This window comes from Lepus europaeus, chromosome 16 (assembly GCF_033115175.1).
Source record: "Lepus europaeus isolate LE1 chromosome 16, mLepTim1.pri, whole genome shotgun sequence".
Lineage (NCBI taxonomy): Eukaryota > Metazoa > Chordata > Mammalia > Lagomorpha > Leporidae > Lepus > Lepus europaeus.
In genome coordinates this window covers 24,676,782-24,694,172 of record NC_084842.1, presented here as the reverse complement: position 1 = coordinate 24,694,172, position 17,391 = coordinate 24,676,782, and positions in this window count along the sequence as shown.

Sequence of the window (17,391 nt, the reverse complement as noted above, 5' to 3'; positions counted from 1 at the left end):
CCACTTTCTGTGTCTCTGTCTCTTTGCCTCTAAAAATCAAAATAAATAAATAAGGTAATGATAAAAGTGTGACTTCACAGATCATACAGTTAATTACCATATAAAGAATTTTTTTCCTCTGCTGGGTCACAATGCTCAGAGAGGCGGAGAATACTGAGACCAAAATCACAAGGAATCTACTCTACAGATGAGGCACATTAACTATGTAGTCAGTGAGTTCCGATTGAGAGTCTAATTACCAAAACCAAGTGCTCCCTTAGGATGGAAATAGGTCTCTGTGAAAAGCAAAGTCTAGGGGAAGTCTAAGCTAGCCCTTTATATGAGCAGTTCTCAGGAAGGTCTGACTATACCAACACAGCAGAGATTTGTGACTGCAGGTAAGCACCCTTGGAATCAGAGCACCACTGGCTGGTGAGGCCTTGGGATTAGCTCAAAAGTTAACAGGGTGTGGCCCAGCGGCAGCCTGAGCTCTGGGTTTTTTGAGAAGCAGCCTGCCATGGCTTACACTCTCAAAAGTGTCTGTCAGTCTCTTAAGCTTACACATATTTTGGAGTCCAGCGGTTGAGGTGAAGAGCTCACAGAGCCAGTTGGAGAATGTGTAACCAATGTTGCATTTTTAAAGGAAAGGAGAGTTTACTCTGAGATCCTTTTACAACAAAGCAGACACTACTGCTATAGCAAACAATGTAAATATTGGAATCCTGTAGAAGCTAGCATCCCAGTACCTGGGGAGCTGTCAAAGAGAGACCTGAGAAGCAGAAGGAAGTAAATAAACACGGTGTTCCTCTACAACTCCTTTGCCTCTCCAGCTTCAGGACCAGGATGGTCAACTAATAAACCAGAAAAGTCAGTGGGAATTCTTGAATTTATATACTTAGTCTGTATATAACTGATGAGTATATGCAATTCATTCTTAACTTTTCAACTGTTTATTTAAAACAATTCCTACTTTAGGGAATATGAGCTTCAGAAAAGTGTAGGTGGGGCAGGTCACGTGGCACAGTAGGTTACATCCCTTCTTGGGATGCCCACATCCCATATCAGAGTGCTAGTTCTTGACTTGGCTACTCTGGTTCCAATCCAGCTTCCTGTAACTGCACCTGGGAAGTAGCAGAAATGGCTCAAGTACTTGGGTTCTTGCCATCCATGTGGTAGACCCAGATGGAGCTCTGGCTCCTGGCTTTGGCCAGGCCCAGCCCTGATTCTTTAGGTATTTGGGGAGTGAACCAGTAGATGAAAGATCTCTCTTTTCTCTCTCTGCATCTCTGTCTATCATTAAAATAAACAAATCTTGAAAATGAATAATTAGAAAAGTCCTCATGTTTTATTAGATGGATGTAATACATTAAAAAGAATACTCAGTTCATAACTGCAAGAATAATGTAACTCTACCTTGCTTTTGAGGATGATGACTTTGTAAATTAGATACATTAACACATTTCTTTTCCATTATAGAGTTCACTTATCTGAGGAAACAAATGGTCCATTAGCTAGTAATGTCAAATTGGTCTGTGATTCAATATCTCTGGATAATTTGATTAACTACCATTTCAGTGTACACAGAAATTTGCCCTTACTGATTATATACCTGCACATATTATATTGGGTTTCAAATTTTCTGAAACAAGATAAATTCCAGAGACAGATAACGGCACTTACCCATTACCACTATCATTAATAGTTTAATTGTGCCAAGTACCCTGCTAAGGTTGTTACATATCTCATTCTATTAATTCTCACCATGACCCTATAACTGAAGTTGTCTTATGAATCAACTGCCCCTCTCCATTATAAAGCTCAGCCATCAAGATTTACTTAGCCAATGTTACAGAGAAGTGATAATTATCAAATTCAAACCCAGCCTGCAGGGCTCACAACACGGCATCTAATGGTGTCTCTCTGGGTCTGCATTTAACCTGCATGAATTTAAGCACATGCCCTCAGCATGAGAAATGGATACAAACAATTCACATGTTGTCTCCGTGGTACACATTGGGCTATCTATGCTCTAAACTGAGCTTGAGATAGGTGGGAGAGTCATGGACCTCCCTTACAGATCTTATCTCTGCTCTAGAGCTGCTCATCTGACTATACTGAGTGTGGTTTTCAAGTTTAGGGTATAAAGCAACAAAACCCCAATAACTATTAGGAAACTGCTATTCCTATAGCTCAACACTGTTTCCAAGCTTAAAGAAAACTATCTTGTACTTTTTAAATAATACTCTCTTGTATGCTTTTAGTGATTTTGAGATTTTCAAGGGTAATTCAGACCCATAGGATTTTGTACTTGTTCCAAGATGTCCTAAATTCAATTTCAAAGGCTGGAGGTAGGGGGTGGGGGAAACTAATCAGTTAACAGCTTCAGGCAAAACTAACAGAAGGACTGAATTTTTTATGTTGAAATATTGATTTAAATCCCATCACGGCAGACCACATCAAACACCATGCCCCATTTACATATAAACTTGGCAGCAACAAATAGTTTTCTTTATGGCTGCCCTCCTACTCTAAAGTTGCCCCTGTTTTGCACAATCCTAACCCACTTATTTTATAGCCAATGTAGATTCACCTCCCTCGGAGCATTATAAAAATTGCCTGCCAGTGTTGTGGCATAGCTGGTAAAGTCATACTCTGTGATGCTGGTATCCCCTATGGGCACCAGTTCACGTCCTGGCTGCTTCACTTCCCTGATAATGGCCTGGGAAAGCAAAGAAGATGGCCGAAGTGTTTAGGACCATGTACCCACTTGGAAGACCCAGCTGAAGCTCTTGGCTCTTGGCTTTGGTCTGTCTCAGACCCAGTTGTTACAGCAACTAGATAGAAGACTTTTTTTTTTTTTTGACAGGCAGAGTGGACAGTGAGAGAGAGAGACAGAGAAAGATCTTCCTTTTGCCATTGGTTCACCCTCCAATGGCCGCCTTGGCCAGTGTGCTGTGGCCAGCGCATTGTGCTGATCCGAAGCCAGGAGCCAGGTGCTTCTCCTGGTCTCCCTTGCGGGTGCATGGCCCAAGAACTTGGGCCATCCTCCACTGCACTCCTGGGCCATAGCAGAGAGCTGGCCTGGAAGAGGGGCAACTGGGACAGAATCTGGTGCCCCGACTGGGACTAGAACCTGGTGTGCCAGCACCGCAAGGCGGAGGATTAGCCTATTGAGCCACGGCGCCGGCCGGATAGAAGACTTTCTCTCTCTCTCTCTCTCTCTCTCTCAATTTCTCTGTAACTGTTATCAAATTTATAAATGTTCTTTGGTCTAGCTCAGTGCTCATATCTCCAACTGCTACCTAGCTCTGCAAATTGTAAATCCCCTGCAGCTTTGCTGCTGCAAGTTGTTGGCACAATTTGTGCCAGGACCTGGTCCTTTCTTTTTCTGGCTAGCATTTGTAATATCTCAATAAACTATTTTATTTCAGATATCACATGGTCTCTACAGTCATGGCTTAACTGATGCCATACATAAAGGTGACTACAAAAATAAAAGCAGTGATTACCATATTCTGTTGACTTAAGACTCTGCCTTTTAGGTATAAAAGGTGAGTAAAGGGTTTAATTCTATAAAAATTCATTTCTGTTAATATCTAGCTCCTAAAAATAGTCTTAAAGATTAAAGTTCTACATATCTTTAAAGTTTCAGGCATAATTTAGGTCAATAGTAGAAAACATATTCAAGTTGGTCTTTAACATTTTTTGTGTCTCTGCTTATTTCATAAGGATTGTGGCAGCTCCAGGTAGGCATTTCGAAGGACTAGTTTCCCCTCAACATAAGAGTACACAAAATTAAAAGAAATGTTTCCCAAAAATGTTATACTCAATGAACTTAGCTTGTATTGAATCTTCTAGCTTAAGCTAAAAGGTATTACCTTATTTTCATCCTTATTAAAATCTCAGTGTTTGAATAATCATCAGTACTTTCACCATTTTAAAGAATTGCTTTCAATTTTATAAGCTTCTTTGATTTCTATCTAATAGGCCATCAGGCAGGGGGGTGGGAGTGGGTAGAACAGAATATCAAAATTGAAAAAGAAATTCTCTTTCAATGAAAAAGAATAAATTGGCTACTTAGTTACAGAAGGAAGTTGTAGAACTTTTATTAGAAGCACAGTCAACTTATACCCAAACATAAGCAGACAGTGATTTTCACTCTAAATGGAAAAAGCAGCCAACTTCCCCTTTATAGCTCTGAGAACACTGGTCAATGGGTTTATACCATACCTCTCTCACCCTGCTCCACTTCCACAACAAGAGGAAAATGGGAGATTCCTCTTGAGTAAACTAAGGCCCTAAAGAGTAAAGACCTATCCCAGGAGCTTTGAATGCCTCCAGTGAAAAAGTCATTTCCCCAATGTTCCCCAGGATTCATTCTCCATTCTTCTGAACCTATTCTGCCCTGAGAATTTGAGCTATAAGCACTGCCTTACAGTTTCTTGCCTCTTGGGCTTCTCTTTGGAGTCAACTATTAAGAAATCCAGAATTAGATGCAAGGACAGAAGGCAAATGTATTTTGGGTATTTATTCTCTATCTCTCCAACCCCTGTTGACCAAGGTTCTAGTTTCTCTTACAAGATTCTCATGTTCTAGAGCCTAGTAACCACTCCTCCTCTCCATGCTGATGGGTCTAGGAGTGATGATAACTTCAGAGTATTGTAAATCCTTTACATACTTTCAACAGCCTGCCTATAACAGTATGAGTTGTCATTTAATTCAATCTTCCTAAAATTGTCCTAATCTGAACATCACATTGCTCTTTCTAGTGCTGACACTGCCGATTTATTGAGTTGTGGCTCTCCAAATAAAATCCTTAAATCCTTATCTATTATATTTGAAGAAAAATTACTCACAATCCATAATTTTTAAATCAACCAAACTATTATCCAAATGTGAGAAGAGGATTCAAATATTTATAGATAGACAAGGCTCAAAAGTTTGCTGTGGTCAGTAACTTCTTAATAAGGCCCCAGGTATCCTTGTCTCCTGGTCTTCATGCTCTTATGTAATCTCCTCCCATTAAGCATGGACTTACAACTTGCTTCTAATGAATAGGCCATGGAAGAAATAATAGGATATTGCTTTCAATATTGGTTTATGGGAAAACTGTGGCTCCCAGGTTAGGTACTGTCTCTTTTTCTCTTTTGATCTGCCTGCTTTGGTGGGAACTAGCAGCTAAGTTATGAGGCAACTCTCCTCCAAAGAAAACCACATGGTGAGGGATCAATGCTTGCTAACCGCCACCTAAATGAGTTTGAAGAAGTCTTATTACATATTTTCTTTTTTAAAAAAGCTTATTATTTATTTGAAAACAGAGAGAGAGAGAAGGAGAGAGAGAGAGAGAGAGAGAGAGAGAGAGAGAGAGAGAGAGATCTGTTATCCAATGTTTCATTGCTAAATTGCTGCAACATCTGGGACTGGGTCAGGCCAAAGCCAGGAGTTGGGAACTCAGTTTGGATCTTGCGTGCATTAGCAGGAAGTCAGAATTGAGAGAGGGGCTGGGATTCAAACCCAGGTACTCTGAGATAGGATATAGGTGTCCCAAGCAGTGTCTTAACCACTGTGCCAAATGCCTGCTCCTTTTTATTTTCAATATTATGTATTTGTTCTTTCTCAAGTTATTATGAAATTGGTTTCAATGTCATAATGGAAAATTATTTATGCTTTCATGAATAAAGACAAACCATAGACCTGTACAACACTAGCAAAGCATATGGCTAACAGAAAAGTAATGCTCAGAATTATAAGGGCTTTGAAAAAATACTGAAAAAACAAAAATAAGCAACAAAATATGTAAATAACAGAAAGTATAATGGCTAGTGAACATATGGAGAGACAGTCAGCTTTACTAATAAGCAGAGAAATAAAAATTTGAACTGCAACATGACATCATTTTTCATCCATTCATTTTTGCAAAAATGAACCCTGGCATCATCAGATATTGTGAAGATTTTGAATAAGTTGGGAAACCACTCTGGAATGTATTTTGTTTGCCTATGAAAATTATCCAAACAGTACACAATCTTTTTTGAGTCATTTCATTTCCACATGTGTTTTACATTAATATCTCACATGTATGCACAATTAGAAATGTGAAACTGCAAATGGGCAAGTAAAACTTTAAAATAATAGATTTAATTCTCCCTTTTAAAGTTAAGACTTCCCTCTCCTTCCCTTTTTATAGGACATTTACTTCAGGAAACCTGGACGTTCCTTCCCTGTCTCTAGAAATGTGTGGAAATCTTTCTGAAGCCAAACCATCCTCTTGCCAGCTTTATGACCCAGGAATGTCTTTCTCAAGGAACTACGAGTCATCTCTTTAAAATGAGAACATAAAGGAAGAGAGTACCCATATATCCCAGAGTCTGTGGGAGGGTAATTCCTAACCTGGGTGGATGTCCTGCACCCAGCTGCAAAACTACCTCTTAGTAAACATTCATCTTCCCTTTTTATAAGACCAGTTAACTAACACATATGGTAACCTGCTGGGCAGGTGAATTCAGGAAGAACTGTGTGTACTGAATGGTGCTGTCACATTCTCCTCTTTATCTTCAGAACACATACACAACGGGTATATCTGCTTGACTATAAAAAAGTGGCAGATTTCTTTGTGTATTTGCAGTCTCCTTGTAGACGGTCTGTGATATGCATCACATTCTTTCTAACTCACTTTGTGAAGAGGTTTTCTGAGTTGGGAAAAGATTTTGATTCTAATTATATTTCTCCAACAATGCCCATTAGGTCATTCTTTGTAGAGGTGAAAAATAAGTTTATTTTACATATAAAGTTGTAAAAAATGAATAAACTGTTATATAATAAAGCAATGGGCTTTAAAAGCAGATAAATTAGAGAAATGTATCCAAATGAATAGTCTCCAAAACAATACTCCTTGAAACATATAGTTGTAAGATAATATAAATTTTTATTCTATTTCTATAAAATTGAAAACCTAATAAATACATTACTTGTGTACATTTGTAAATATTGTCTATATATGAAAAACAAGAATAGAGAGTCCAAACTAGGAGATTCCAAGGTGGCGGATTATGGAGAGACATGATTCACTAGACTAGGGATAAACAGTGAAAGAAAGGGGTATAGGAAGTACATGTTCAGAGGAGAATTGGAGATAAAAACACACAGGAAATCCTACAAAAGGAGGAACCCCATAGACCTGTGTGGAGAGTATGGACACACAGCACCAATGCAGGTGCGGCACATGACTTTAGCGGCTGAGAGCCAGGAGCCAGAGTAGGTGGCAGCTTGGAGACGGCAGTGAGACTGGACTGCAGCAACCTGTGGCAATACAACCAGATGGAAAGCATGGCATGATTCTGGTCTGGAGCCTTAGGGGCTAGCAGTTACCCATGGGTCCACCGGAAGTAGAGGGGACACGTCTATCTCATGCAAACTTCCCCCCAACAGTGCCTGCTGCCCAACTGAGACAGTGCAGGTGCCATTTTGGGTCTGGACAGCAACTGTGCACATGCACAGCAACTGCCTGAGACAGGAAGCCACCTTCACAGCAGTACTGGTGGCAGTGGTGGAGCCACATTCGGCCAGTGGCTCTTGTTTATGCATGCGATCCTGTAATTCTATGGAGGGAACAGTCTGCAGATCCCACTGATGTTGAGCCTAGCTGGGAGGTGGCTGGGCAACCATGCATGACAAGGAGGTGTCTTCAGCCTCCCAGGATCAAGAAAGACAGGTAGTCAGAGCCATTTCTGGGAACATCTGAATCTCTGTTGAATGGGCAGGCAGGCAGAACAAAGAAAAACCTCTGCACCAAGCAACTGTGGCAGTGGGGAGTCAGTGGCTACATGAGAAGTGCAGCTAGGACTCTGGGAAATCACTGGGAGCAGCTCAACATGCAACAAGTTCACTTTGCTCACAGTGAAGACTGCCTGGATCACTTGTGCAGTTAAAGTAGTACATGGAACACACTGGGGCTACTACTCAGAATCAGATCCACCATGCTGACTTGGGTGTTACCCTGGATAGTTGTCCCATCCTGGAGCACTGACCAGATCTCCCTGGCCACACCCATCACACACCTCTTAATATTCAATGAAAGTACAGACATCCCACTAAGCCACAGAGGCATAGCTCAAAGATAAAAGCTATCAGAGGGGGAAAAAAAATCAACCCCCAAAATGCCCAAAAACAAATGCAAAAATTCAAGAAACAAGAATAAGGAAGACAACATGACCCTCCCAAAGGAACACAACATTTCAATATTAGAATGTGAAGATGAAGAGATTGAGGAAATGCTGGAAATAGAATTTTAAAAATTAATCATACAACTACTCAAAAGCAGTCAGAAGCAAATACATGAACTAAAGAAAACCTTATATGATATGAATGAAAATGATTTTTAAGATACTCAGATTTTATTAGAGAGATCAAAATGAAATATTAGAATGAAGAATTCAATAGATCAGGGCCGGCGCCGTGGCTCAACAGGCTAATCCTCCGCCTTGTGGCGCCGGCACACCGGGTTCTAGTCCCGGTCGGGGCACCGATCCTGTCCCGGTTGCCCCTCTTCCAGGCCAGCTCTCTGCTGTGGCCAGGGAGTGCAGTGGAGGATGGCCCAAGTGTTTGGGCTCTGCACCCCATGGGAGACCAGGATAAGCACCTGGCTCCTGCCATCGGAACAGCGCGGTGCGCCGGCCGCAGCGCGCTACCGCGGCGGCCATTAGAGGGTGAACCAACGGCAAAGGAAGACCTTTCTCTCTGTCTCTCTCTCACTGTCCACTCTGCCTGTCAAAAATAAAAAAAATTAAAAAATAAATAAGTAAATAAATAAAAAAGAATTCAATAGATCAAATAAAAAATTAAGTGGAAAGCTTTAACAGCAGACTTGGTGAGGCAAAAAAAAAAAAAAAAAAGAATATCCTAACTAGAATACATATCTTTGGAGATCTTACAGTCAAACAAACAAATAAAAAAAAGAAAAAAACTTAAAAACAGCGTTGGATATATATATGGGATACTATCAAACAATACAACATATGGGTCTTAGGAGTTCCTGAAGGTGTAGAAAGAGAGAATAGATTATAAAGCCTATTTAGAAAAAATAATTATAGAAAATGTCCCCAATTTGGAGAAAGACAGGGATGTCCAAATAGAGAAAGCACATAGAACTCCTAACAGACATGACCAGAAAAGATCTTTACCACCACACATTATAGTCAAACTTTCCATAGTAAAACATAAAGAAAATATTCTAAAATGTGCACAAGAAAAACACCAGATTAGTTTTAGAGGAACTCCAATTAGACACACAGCTGACTTCTCATCATAAACACTACAAGGAAGAAGACAATGGCAAGATATAATCCAAGTATTGAGAGAAGAAAAACTGTAAACCCAGAATATTGTACCCTGAAAAGCTCCCATTTATGAATGAAGCTGAAATAAAGACCTTCCACAACAAACAGAAATAGAATAATTTGTCACCACTCATCCAGCCTTATAAAAGATGCTTAAGGTTATGGTAGACACAAAAACACAGAAAGAAAGCCATCATTATGCAAGAATGTGAAGGCAGAAAATTCCCCCCAATAAAAGCCCAAAAGAAATTCAAAGTAAACAATAACAATATTTATGAAAAAACGACAGGGCCAGGTCATTACTTATCAACAGTGACCTTGAATGTAAATGGCCTCAACACTCTAGTTAAAAGATACAGACTGGTTGGATGAATTAAAAAACAAGATCCATCTATTTTCTGTCTGCAAGAAACACACCTCACCAACAAAGATACATGCAGACTGAAAGTGAAAATATGGGAAAAAATATTCCATGCTAATGGAAAACAAAAAAAAAAGGCAGGTTTTGCCATCCTAATAGCAGACAAAATAGACTTTATTTTTTTAAAAGATTTTATTTTATTTATTTGAAAGACAGAGTTACAAAGAGAGATAGGGCCTGAGAGAGAGAGAGAGGATTTCCATTCACTGGTTCACTCTTCAAATGGCCACAACAGCCAGAGCTAAACTGACCTGAAGGCAGGAGCCAGAAACTTCTTCCAGGTCTCCCACATGGGTGCAGGGGCCCAAGGACTTGGGCCATCTTCTACTGCTTTCCCCATCCTTAGCAGAGAGATGGATCAGATGTGGATCAGCCAGGACTTGAGCCAGTGCCCATATGGGATGCTGGCAATGCATACCAAGGCTTTAACTCACTGTGCCACAGTGCCAGCCTTGACAAAATAGACTTTAACGTAAAAACTGTTAGAAGAGATGGAGAAGGGCATTATGTAATGATTAATGAATTAATTCAAAAGGAAGATGTGACTATAATAAATCTATATTCACCCAATTCCAGGGTGCCTGGCTATTTAAAAAAAATTTAATGGATCCAAAGGGAGACATAGACTCCAATACAATAGTAGTGGGGAACTTCAATACTCCACTTTTATCAATGGACAGATCAACTAAACATAATTTCAAGAAAGGAACAACAGAGCAAATTGAAACTACAGACCAAATGGGCCTATATGGTATCTATAGAACTTTTCACCCCACAGTAGCAGAATACACATTCTTAGTGTGTGGAACTTTCTCTAGGATAGACCTACGCTAGACCATAAAACAAGTCTCAACAAATTAAAAAAAAATTGAAATCATACCATGCATCTTCAATGACTACAATGGAAGGAAGCTAGAAATCAACAACTCAAGAATCTCTCGATATATGCAAACACATGGAGACTGAACAACATGTTTCTGCATGAAAAGTAAGTCATAGAAGAAATCAAAAGAGAAATAAAAAAAAATTCTGGAAACAAATGAAGATGGCAATACAACATATCAAAACTTATGGGATACAGCAAAAGCAGTGTTAGCAAGGAATATTATATTGGTGCCTACATGAAGGAATTGCAAAGGTATCAAATAAATGAGTGATCAATGCATCTCAAGGACCTATAAAAACAAGAACAAACCAAACACCAAATGAGTAAAAGGAAAGAAATAATTAAAATAGAGAAGAAATAAACAAAACCCAAAATACAACACAAAATATCAGTGAAATGAAGAGCTGTTTTTTTTGAAAAAATAAACAAAATTGACATACCATTGGCCAAACTAACCAAAAACGAGGGAGAAGACTCAAATCAATAAAATCAGAGCTCAAAAAGGAAATGTAACTATGCTACAGAAATAAAAAAGATCACCAGGAATTACTACAAAGAACTGTATGGCAACAAATTGGGAAACCTAGTAGAAATGGATAGATTCCTAGATGTATATAATCTACCAAAATTGAATCATGAAGATATAGAACACCTAGACAGAGCAATAACTAAGATGGAAATTGAATCATTAATAAAGACCTTCAGAATAAAGAAAGCCCATGACCTGATTGCTGAATTCTACTAGACATTTAAGGAATAACTAATTTCAATTATTCTCAAGCTATTCAAAACAATTGAAAGGGAGGGAATCTTCCCAAACTCCTTCTATGAAACCCGCATCACCTTAATTCCTAAACCAGAATAAGATACAACAGAGAAAGAGAACTATAGACCACATTTGGCACAGTGGTTAAGATGCTGTTAGGGGGACCAGCATTGTGGTGTGGCAGGTTAAGGCATTGCATCCCTTATGGGCACCATTGCATGTCCTGTCTTCTCTGCTTTCCATCCAGCTTCCTACTAATGGCCTGGGAAAAACAGGGAGACTCACTTGGGAGACCCAGAAGAAGTTCCTGTCTCCGGTTTTGGCTTGGCTCAACCCTGGCTATTGTGGCCATTTGGGCAGTAGACCAGAACTCTCTGTGTCTCTTTCTCTCTTTCTGTAACTCTGACTTTCAAATAAAAAAAAAATCTTTTTTAAAGACTCTGCTTGGGACATCAACATTCTGGATTTGAGTCCTGAATGTTAACATGTAAAGCTTCCTACTAGTGTACACTGTGGGAGGCAGTAGGTAACGATTCAGTGGTTGTGTCTTAGCCAATGGAGCCCTCAGCTGGGTTTATTCTGGGTTCTTTGCTGTACTAGAGGCATAAAGATGTGACAGGAAACAAACAGGATTTATTCAAAGCAAAGGAAAAGTTCAGGCAAGCTTGAAAGAAAGAAATGAACAAAACACCAAAACACAGAAAGACCCCAAACAAGGGGGGAAACACACACACACACACACACAAACTGTCCACCAGGTTAGGGCAGGAGGCATATTGAGTAATACCTGGGGTATTACTTAATTGAATATACAGTTGGGGTGGGGATTGAGTGCCACCCATTTCTGTGCCCTTTTTTTTTGGAAATATTGGGTGTGTCATGGTATCAGGTGCATGATGGGAGTGGGAGTGCCCCCACTGTAACTGTATTCTGATGACCTAAAAGTCATCACAGGGCTACATTCTGCAGCCATGTTAAATATTTCTAGTTGATACTGGTTCCAATTTTGTAACATTGTAGAACTTGGGGTTTCTCCTATAGGGGAAAGGGGAGGCTAGATGATGCATAGAAAAGGAATTGTCACATGAACTTACAAGACCATCAGGCTGGGCTGTTAAGCAGGGGTCAGCTGCAGTTGTCTGGCAGCAAGTTGTGCAGTCAGAACTTTCCCACAGCATCAACTGTCAAACCACAAATCACCTAATGCTCTCAATCAGTAGTCCCCAATGCCACAAGGGAGCTGGAGCTGTCCAACAATGGCTAGTACTACCACATGGGTTGCCCAGAGCTCTCAACAGATCACCCACAGCAGCTGAATCACAGTTCTTCTGGGGCTGTCAGATCTCAGCTCCTTTCTGTCAGCTAACAGTTGGATCCTGCCACCATTGTGGGAAACCCAAATTGAATTCTGGGCTCCTGGTTTTAGCCTGGTCTAGCCCTAATTTTTGTGAGTATTTAGGGAGTGAAACAGCAGATGAAAGAACTATCTCTGTGTCTCTGCTATTCAAATCAAGGAATAAATTTAAAAATTTAAATTTCAAAATAAAAATACTTTAATAAATTCCAGCACCAAATAAAAACCATTTCAGAAGATTCCTTTTTACAAAAATTTTCCTAGTGAGTAGATGGTATATTTGACGCATTTGGTACACACAAAATTTGGAAACACTCATTATCAAAGAAGAAAGCTATCTCTGATTCTCAATTTGGCAGATCAGTCTTGTGCTGGGACAAACTTTCTGTGAGTTTTCAAGGGGATGATGAAGTGGTACAAAAAGTCTTTTCTAAACTGGCTGCCTTTAACATCCTAGATTCTGCCAGAGCACACTTTGGTCTAAATAATGCCCATGGAAAACAGTAATCAGCATGGGGATAGCACTTATGTCTTACTTATTATTGTGAATACTTCTTCACGACATGAAATATGATGCAGGTGTTTAGCCTTGTGGTTACTGTTGGGGGCTTGGGGTTGAGTGCAAGGAGTCCATGTTCTTATCCCTAATGCAGGAAAAAATTCAAGGTTGAAACAAAGTCAGAGGCCAATGCGAAAACAGGATTTAAGCACAGAGCAAGATTGTACAATCCACAGGCTGGGTCTGAGCAGGCTGGGGAGGTGAGTTCCTGCAGTGCTCAGGGGCTGATGTAGAGTCTTTATCAAGTTTTTCCAACTCTGAGTGGCTACCTTTCACTGATGGGAGGGTCCTTTACCATAGTCAGGGTGTGGCTTTGGTTCATGCATGTGCATCTGATTTTCTGAGCAGATAGGGTCTAGAGTTATCAACAAAAATCATCTTGGTTGGGTGGGCATTTGGCCTGAAAGCTAAGATGTCTATTAGGACACCCTCTCCCCACATTGGAGTACCTGGGTTCCATTCCTGGCTCTGACGTCTGATTCTAGCTCCTTACCAATGCAGATCCTCGGAGACAACAGGTAATGACTCAAGTGCTTGGATTGCTGTTGTCCACTGAAGGAGTTCTGGGTTGAGTTCTTGGCCCCCAGCTTTAGCCTCCAGGCAGCTGCAGACATTTGGGGCATGAACGAGTAGACTGAAGGTCTGTGTCTGTCTGTCTCTGTCTCTCTCTCTCTCTCTTTCTTTTTCATAAATAAATAAAGGATCTTTTGAAAGAAAAAAGCACTTAAAATCTTCCTGGGGGTGTAAGTAAAGATTTTTCTTTGTGTCTCCTTCTTTTTCATTGCTTTCAACTCAAAATAATTCTTATGACACAACAGCATGCTTGGGGGTAAACTCCTTCAAAGCAAATGAGAAAATCATAATCTCCAAACTCAGAGTTTAGAGTCCAATAAAATGATTCCTATTTAGAAGGAAGATAGTCCTTTTGATAATCAGACTTGGGGACCAGCCAGAAACTGATGCAGACCTTATTAAAGAGACTGGTTATATGTAATCACAAGAAGTAAATCAGTAAACATTCAGACAAGGACTCCCATATTCTCTGAAAAAGTAGCTATCACCATGTTCCATCTGGAATTCAGCCATGTGGAGATCCACATGACTGACAGGCAGCTTCTGTGTGTGGCTAACATCACTCTCTGAATTTTTGCAGATAAATAAAACACCAAACAGTTCTTCCATTGTGTGGTGGGAAGGAAGAATGTTCAGAGCAAGCTAACATAATGAGAAGCTTCAGAAAATATGACTGGCTAGGGCCTGGAGCAAAATAAAAGCTTCAAGGGGTCTCCAAGCCACAGAAAGTAGTAGGAAGTAGTAATGTCTTTTCTGACAAGCAGCACAACCTCATTACTGTCTGTGAGGATGTCAGAGCAGAGTTGCTGATGATTTGAAGACACATATATTGCTTTTTGGAACCCTATGCAACACAGCATCCTAACAAATTAATATTTTAATAAAGTTTCCCCTGAAATTAAATAAAGAATGATCTGTTTAGAGGGCAACTCTTACCGGTATAGACAGATATCATTCTATATGGTCAAGAGTAGATTATTTTTGCCTGAGTCATCCATTCAATTTTTGGTCAGTTTAGGTATAGACTTTGTCCTCTACTGTTAAATTTATGGCAATTAAAACTGTAAAAGAAAATTTGTCTTATGGATTTCCATTGTAGGGGAAATAGTTTTCCTCCACCCACACTTAGGTTTATTGGAAGGACCCCCAAATCGAACTGATAAAAGGTCAATAAAAGAAAAAAAAACATTTTTAACTGCATATTTCTCTTTTTTTGACAGGCAGAGTTAGACAGTGAGAGAGAGAGACAGAGAGAAAGGTCTTCCTTCCATTGGTTCACCCCCCAAATGGTCACTACGGCTGGCGTGCTGCGCCGATCCGAAGCCAGGAGCCAGGTGCTTCCTCCTGGTCTCCCATGTGGGCGCAGGGCCCAAGCACTTGGGCCATCCTCCACTGTCTTCCTGGGCCACAGTAGAGAGCTGGACTGGAAGAGGAGCAATCAGGACAGAATTCAGCGCCCCAACTGGGACTAGAGCCCAGGGTGCCAGCACCGCAGGCGGAGGATTAGCCTAGTGAGCCGCCACACCGGCAAACTACACATTTCTTCATGAGAGTTTCACAAAGAAATGAAATTTGAGGATGCCAGATGATTGAGGCTTATACACCATCTTAAGCTGAATGCAGGAAAACTGGGCTTTGGGATTCTAAATAGGAAATGCAAAGTATGAGAAGGGGAGAGGAAGAGATGTATATAGTCAATACACCGTGGCCGGTGCCGTGGCTTAACAGACTAATCCTCCACCTTGTGGCGCCGGCACACCAGGTTTTAGTCCTGGTTGGGTAACCGGCTTCTATCCCGGTTGCCCCTCTTCCAGGCCAACTCTCTGCTGTGGCCCGGGAAGGCAGTGGAGGATGGCCCAAGTCCCTGGGCCCTGCACCTGCATGGGAGACCAGGAGAAGCACCTGGCTCCTGGCTTCGGATCAGCGCGATGAGCCAGCCGCAGCGGCCATTGGAGGGTGAACCAACGGCAAAAAGGAAGACCTTCCTCTCTGTCTCTCTCTCTCACTATCCACTCTGCCTGTCAAAAAAAAAAAAAATATATACACCTTGTCTTGAGATGCAGGTAAGAGTCTCTCAGGTGAAAAGAACTGTCTCCTAGGAGTGGAGAATAGTTCTTTTCCTGATATAGAGAAAACTTTACACATGGAAATTTTCTTTATGAATACAAACTTCATTTACAAAATGGGAATTTGTACTCTCCTTTTAGGCATTTAGGGGGTAGTAAAGTACTTTTCCTGCATCTACTATTTCTCATTTACTTTTAGGTCAAAATAATTCATATGCCAAAGAGGCATATTTTGGGATGGCATATTTTGGTTCTCATCACCACTCTTCCTTTAAGCTCCCACATCTCTTTGAGAGAAATCCTTTGATCATCAGAATCTGCTCTTGATTTCTTAAGATCAGTCATTCATTCCCTATTGTGAATTTCACTTGGTTGTCATCCTGTTCTCCAAATTTTTCACAGTAAATCGCTCCTCTGAAAATGGAGTGAAAGACAAGTTACAGAATTTCAAATGTTAACAGGCAGTCTTTTTGTAGAACTACAGATGTCCAATGCAGGACCTTCATTAATTTAAGAATCAATGTTTACATTTTAAAACATTTTAATACCTTAATTACCTTAATTAAATATCTTTATTTCTAGTTTCTGGTTCATTTTGAGTTTTATTTATAAACTTGAGTGAAACTAATCCTAACTTGCCCTAGAAATTCAATTTCTCTGCATGTCATCAGAGAAAGTATACATAATAGAATTTACTCTTTTCTATTCTAAAGTCTAGCATTCTTTCAGAAATACTTATGGGTGATTCTCAACATACCAAGATTGTTAGTCCTGAAGGGTAGGGAAAAGGATGGTATGAGGGTTCAAAATAACTTTTTAAAAGTTAATTATTGGGAAAGGACTTTGGCACAGTGGTTAATAAGCAGCTTGGAAAAAATATTCTACATGAAAGAACTCTGTGAGTGAGACCCCAGTGGGAAGATGGGGCCATCAGAGAAGGATATACTTTTCTCTGAAGGGAGGAGAGAACTTCCACTTTGCTTATGAAATTGTCTAAATACTGATGGAGTTTGTGTCACAAAGGGCTTTCATAGCCTTGGCAGCTCATGGCAAGACTGATCACTGACGTCATAAATAAGAGTGTTAATCGTTAAATTAACAACTAGTGTCACCGTGCACTTTCTCCCCATGTAGGACCTCTTAATGAGTCATAGTACTATGAGATTTAACTCCAAAAGTTGTTCTCAAACAATACTTTATACATTGTGAGTGTGTGTGTATGTGTGTGTGCAAATTGTTGAAATCTTTACTTAGTTTAGAGATGGTCTTCTCTATATAAAATTAACTAAAAATGAATCTTAATGAAGAATGGGATGGGAGAGGGAGCAGGAGGTGGGATGGGAGTGGGGGTAGAATGGTGGGTATGGGGGGAAGAACCACTATATTCTTAAAGTTGTACCTATGAAATTTAAATTCATTAAATAAAAGCTTTAAGAATACTTCTACTATGTT